The sequence below is a fragment of the Astatotilapia calliptera genome, chromosome 23 (assembly GCF_900246225.1).
Source record: "Astatotilapia calliptera chromosome 23, fAstCal1.2, whole genome shotgun sequence".
Taxonomy (NCBI): Eukaryota; Metazoa; Chordata; class Actinopteri; order Cichliformes; family Cichlidae; genus Astatotilapia; species Astatotilapia calliptera.
The window spans coordinates 7,610,537-7,616,536 of NC_039323.1; positions in this window are offsets into that span (position 1 = coordinate 7,610,537).

The window sequence follows — 6,000 nt, forward strand, 5'->3', positions numbered from 1 at the left end:
ACTGTGTTTTTAGGTGTGTATAAATGGAGCTCATACTTTTTCTTTCTGGTTTCAAAATGAATTTGCTCGCGCGCACACACTCCAGGATCACCAACACCAAGGCGTTTCCCACAGCTCTAATTCAGAATGGGAAATTAATGTTTCTTTCCAAAACTCATGACTCAAGACAAAAATCACAAACCTTGCTGCAAACACTTTTGTGTAACAATTATTTTCTGTCTACAGGCGTCAAATTAAAGAATTGTGCAACTAGCTGACATTACAAGAGAAAGCCATGCTAACATCCTTTCAACTAGTTTGAGCCTCTAAGTTCTGTTTGATGCACACTTCATTCTGCACCGGGACATGTTTGATGGTTGTAACTTGATTTAAAGAAACTGCTTACAACACGACTTTTGTAAACAAAGTCCATTTTTGGCACTTTGAGCACCACAACTCAGTCACCATAGAAGGTGACCCCCCAGAACTAACTCCCGGGTGGATTTGAGTGACAAACAACTCTACAAAAGCCACTGTTGTTGTGATTTGAATTGAAATTAAACAATTTTTCGATTTACATTTATATATGATATTGCACATACAGTAAGATGAGTTTCTACCAAACCTGTCAAAAGGTGTGAGATCTCTGAGATCTTTATCTGAGAGTGAAATAAAGGACTTCATCCAGCCTCTTTATGGTTACAGTAACACAAAGTGCTAGAGCAACCTATATGAGTATAATCTATACAGTGACTCCACTAATAGCAATCATGCACAATTTTAATCAGCACGGTGGTGCAGTATTTACCACTGTTGCCTTACAGGAAGCAGGTCCACCATGAGGTTTTTCTGGTTGGAGTTTGCATGTTTTCCCTGTGTTTGCGTGGGTTCTCTCCGGGTAGTTCAGCTTCCTCTCACAGCCCAAAGACATGGAGTTAGTGGGGTTAGGTTAATTGGTGATTCTAAATTCCCCATAGATTTGTTGTCCATCTCTGTTAACCCTGCGATAGACGTGCCCTAAGACAGCCTGACTGGATAAGTGTAGAGTAGATGGAAATAAACCTAATTAATGTAATGAATGAGGAAAGTATATACATTTAAGAACATAATATGCAAGCGTTGAAATGAGAAAGTCCAGTAAAGCACTGTGTAGACATGTTGTGTGATACAGGAAAGTACATGTGTAAAGACGTGTGGCTCAGAAAGTATGAGAGAGAGAAAAAAAACGGACACATATGGGCAGTTAAAAAAGCCGCTATTTAGCAAGGTTCAGGTTCCTCCTCTAGTTTCCTGCCGATGAATCGAGAGTAACATCGGAAAAAGAGATTTTTTCAGTTCACAGTAAGAAAATCTCTGGGAAAGCTGCCAAAGCATTAACCGCTATCCAACCACTGTACTGTACTGATTCACTGCTTCCCTATTTGGAGTTCATCAGGTGCAGCCCAGAGAGGATTACATTCAAGGTCTGGGCATTGCATCAGTTACTCTACTGTATCTCCTTTAATAAATTACAAGTACTGCATATACGAGCTCTAAATTATTTTTGCCGGATGAAATAAAAACGGCAAAGGTGCAGGCTGATGTAAAGGTGGTGATCTGGTTAAAACGACACTGACCTTTTCCCCCCCTCCAGATCACCACCTTGTACTTGTAAATACTGAAGAAAACTTTGTAAATAGTGACTTGTTATTATTTATCCACTGTAGTTGAAAAAAAAAAATTAGCTTGAAAACACTTTTTTCCTCTTGGTAATTGGTTATGTTTATAAATCACAAGTAGCACAAATAAGAGCACCTCTAAATTGTCTTTGGCAGATCAATTAAAATCTGTCATTATACATTGGTGATTCTAAATTGGCTGTAGATGGGAATGTTAGCAGCGTGGTGGGCTCGTTTGTTCATTGATTGGTTGGTTGGATGGATGGATCAGTTGATGTCCAAATAAAGTGCAAACAGTTTTACAGCATGCGGAAAGCTCAAGGATGCCTCAGGATAATAAATATATTATGATTTTTACCGTATTCAATAACCGTAACAGAATTAGCAATAGCTAATAAATATAACATGGCATTTAATTTATTAGGAACTCCTGTACAATTAATTGCAATTCAACATGACGACTCTGCTGTAACTTTTACCTGTACGCAGCTTAAATTGGTCAGTTTGGTTTACAAGTACAAAAAAAATTAACCTTCAATAAATCTAAATTATGATTGCGTGTAAATACAATGAGACAGATCTGTATTCACTCGTCTGCCTGGATTCCTGAGTGTCTATTCTTTCGCTTCGGCTTTCCCACGCTGTCAAATTAAATTTTGTCACCATCGCTCTGGCAGACTCATTTACTTGCATGTCTCTCTCCAAGCTAATTAGCCTCTGTTCCATGTGCTTCAAGTCTCAGTGCTCTTTTTCCATTCTGCCTTTGACTTTCATTTGTGCTAGGACCATTTCCACCTCCTCCTGGTCAGTTAGAGATTCTGATCCAAAGCTCCACCTGCTTCATTTCTGCTACCACCAGCATCTACACTCCATGGGGTCTATGAGGATCAGGCTAAAATATGCACCATTGTTCAAAACACCACAATGAAGGGTGAGCCCATGAGAAAAGGGGAAACTATGAAAGAAGTGTGCACATTGTCTGGCTAAATCCTCTGGGTGGCAGCTTGCATTTTATCCAAAGACTGCTCCTCTAATGAGAGGAGGGAAACCAACCAGAGAACAAATCCATATAAAGAAATGTCTAATGACCTCTGCACACACACACACACACACACACACACACACACACACACACACACACACACACACACACACACACTAGTATTAAGCATGTGACTTCACATTTTGGATTCATACATATGGCAGTTGCTTCCATCGCCTGCTAGTAGTTTCATACAAATGACAATCCCTGATAATTTAATGCTGCTGAACAAATAACACTGATTTTTCTGACATTCATAAAAGCTGTTTTTGCTATGATTTTTTTCTTATTTCTCTCCATCGGCAACAAATATGTCACAAGGTCCAAAACTCACCAAATACTCCAACATACAAAAAGCTGATGTTTGATCAGCAAGTTCAACCAATAGAAGCTGCTACATGAACAGCCAAAGGAGCTTCTTTTGTGTGTGAAGTTGTTTGAAAGGTCATCAAAATGTCCAACAAGCCAAAATAAGGCTATCTGCTCTGTCACTTCCAATAGTTCACTGAAGCGTCTGTATTTTAAAGAGATCAGCTTTTGGCAAATGGTTGTTGGCATTCTGGTGAAACGGGGTACACAGGCACAGCACAGATTGTGTGCACAAATCAGTCCAACAAGCATGACAGATTCAGTGGAATTAGTGGCATATAGCTGTTCCACAGAAGTAATGAATGCGCTCCAAGACCCCTTTTAATCAATGGCATCTTTGGAAATTAGGAAAAAGTATATTGGTCCGTGCAGCATGATAATCTCATGGAAAAAATATAAATGAATAACCCCACTGAATGATAAAAAAGAGCAATATTAACACCGAGCAGCCATGGGAAAATGTCATTATTGAGTGACATTCAAGTGAAAAACATAAAATGTTATGGAACAGCACAGGGTTCAATGATGTGAGGATTTTAAAACCACTGTAATTTAGAAAAAAGATTAATGTACCATCAGACAGTTTCACGTACTTCCTCTGGTAACAAAGTCTACATGAGAAGCAGTAAAAGAGATATAAATAGGAGAACAAGTAATGAATGTCTTACTGTGAAGCTTTTATCACAGAACCGGCAGATTCTAGAAGTAGCAGCAGAGTGTGTGCCTGAGAGTGTAAATGCTGAATTGTAATCATTTATAAACTGTACATATTTTGCACTGCAGCAGTTGAGTAGGAGTGAGAAGCCCTTTTTTTAAAAAAAAAAAAAGACTTTTTCCCCCTCTTGTTTAATGGTTACTGTAAGAGCTTCGGTTGGAGAATTTTTCTTTACTTTCTTTGTTAAGGAAGGGTAGGGATCATTTAAAATGTTTGTTATTCTGGCATTGCTTACTTCCGAAGCAAATAAAGCTGCTGTGTAGCCTCTCTAATTGCTCTGTACTGGTCTTGGGGGTGGTAGGAGTAGGACTCACACCTCCTGCTATGTCTATGTTATTCCTAAGCTGGGTCATACATAAATTGGCAAGCCAAGGCAAGTAAGGAATGACAGAGCTGGTGTTAAAATTCAGCAGGTAGGTGATCCTATCTCCCTGGTGGGGAGCTGTGTGTATCAAACATTCTGGTGTGTGTATATTATCATTTGCTTTCTGTATTTAAGGAGTCCAAAATTAGTTCTGAAGGACACCAGTGTCATGTTTTACCTACCAAGGCCATTTGTTAGTAGCACAATACGATTACAGTGTTTTAGATTTGCAGCAACATACATTTGCATGGGAATACATCTGAGTAGGAAATCATGCAGCTTCTTTCCCATCCTTTTTTGTTTCAACTAAATATTGTTTTGAGGGTACGTTTGTTGATTATCTTGCCCTTAAGTGCAGAGGATGTCTCTGGTTGGAATGAAAACCTGCAGACAGTTCCCCTGGGGGCACCTTACAGTGATAAACAGATCATCTGCAAGAGTATTTTTGAAAATGCCAACCATTTAGCAAACAATTTATGATCAGCATACACTAGCACCTTCCCTGTAACTACAACTAAAGGATATTTGTATTGATTTATCTCAGTTTTGGAATACATATATTGTGGAGTCATTGATGTAGGTTTTCTTTCTTTCTTTCTTTCTTTCTTTCTTTCTTTCTTTCTTTCTTTCTTTCTTTCTTTCTTTCTTTCCAATTAATTGTTGATGATCTCACCAGTAACCTCTAAGTTAACTGCACCAGATTTCAGTACAATGAGTTGAAAATACCTTATGTTTATGAGGTCAAGAGGCTAGAGTTTGGTATAGCGACACAGTCTCGATTGAAAATAAAAGACCAGCTGAGTGAGCGAATGCTTTATGCCGATATAACATCTGACACAGGTTGGGAGTTCCAATGCGGGGAGTCTTCAAAAGAGGAAAATGTCAAAAAAACAACCATCTGGAACATTGTGAAGAAGGAAACCAGAACCCCTGAAGGGACTGTATTGATTCCAAGGCAAGACACACAAAGCATAAATGTTGCTGTTTCGCTATTTGTGCAAACCTTTTATCAGTGAAGAGCATATTGCACCGTTATTGATGGGCGCTTATCACCCACTCTGTGACTCAAGCAACTGCAGGCTGAAATGACTCTATAGCTCCCATTTTGCAAGATAAATGGTTGCTTGACTGTGTGATAAATCAGTCATCTTCTCAGAGTTAGGATAACAGTTACAATACTGACCTTTTTCCTAGCTTAAGACTTTTTCCTCTGTTGTGGTAATGTCGCTATCTTAGTTCAAAGAGAAACCAATTATTTATAGTCTGCTTTTGAATGTGTGTCTCAGCACTCCATTCAGTTCCTTCTCAGGGAATCCATAATATGATGTAAATTGGAGATATCAAGCTTCAGGAGCTGTAAAACACGACAGGCTAATATATGAAACACTGAGAATAATCAAAACGTCAAGTGAGCTTTGTGCAATAAAAATGTAGGAAATTCATCATCGGCTTACATGCATTTTTTTTTATTTTATTTTACTAAGAAAGTTGACAGAACTACATTTTAGCTCTCTGTGCTTCACAGCAAAACTGTTAACATACATACTGAAAGAGCAGCGAAGGTATTTGAGGAAATAAACTGTTAAATATCAGCTGCATATAATAAAATCTCTTTTTAGGGGAAAATTGAGTTACATAATCTGTAAATCAGATAATTTGATGTGCATTAGGAGTTCTAACCTTTTCACTGACTGTGTTGAAAATGCAGCTTGAGTGCTGCTCTTTAATAGTGCCACACTCTGTCTCTGCAAATGCTCAGGGACGGTCAGTATGAGAAATTGCTCTGGATAAACAGCAAGGGGTTCATCAGGTCAACAGTGTCTGTAAAAATGCCCTCAAAATACAGCGGACAGATTTAAGTGAATTTGCTGAA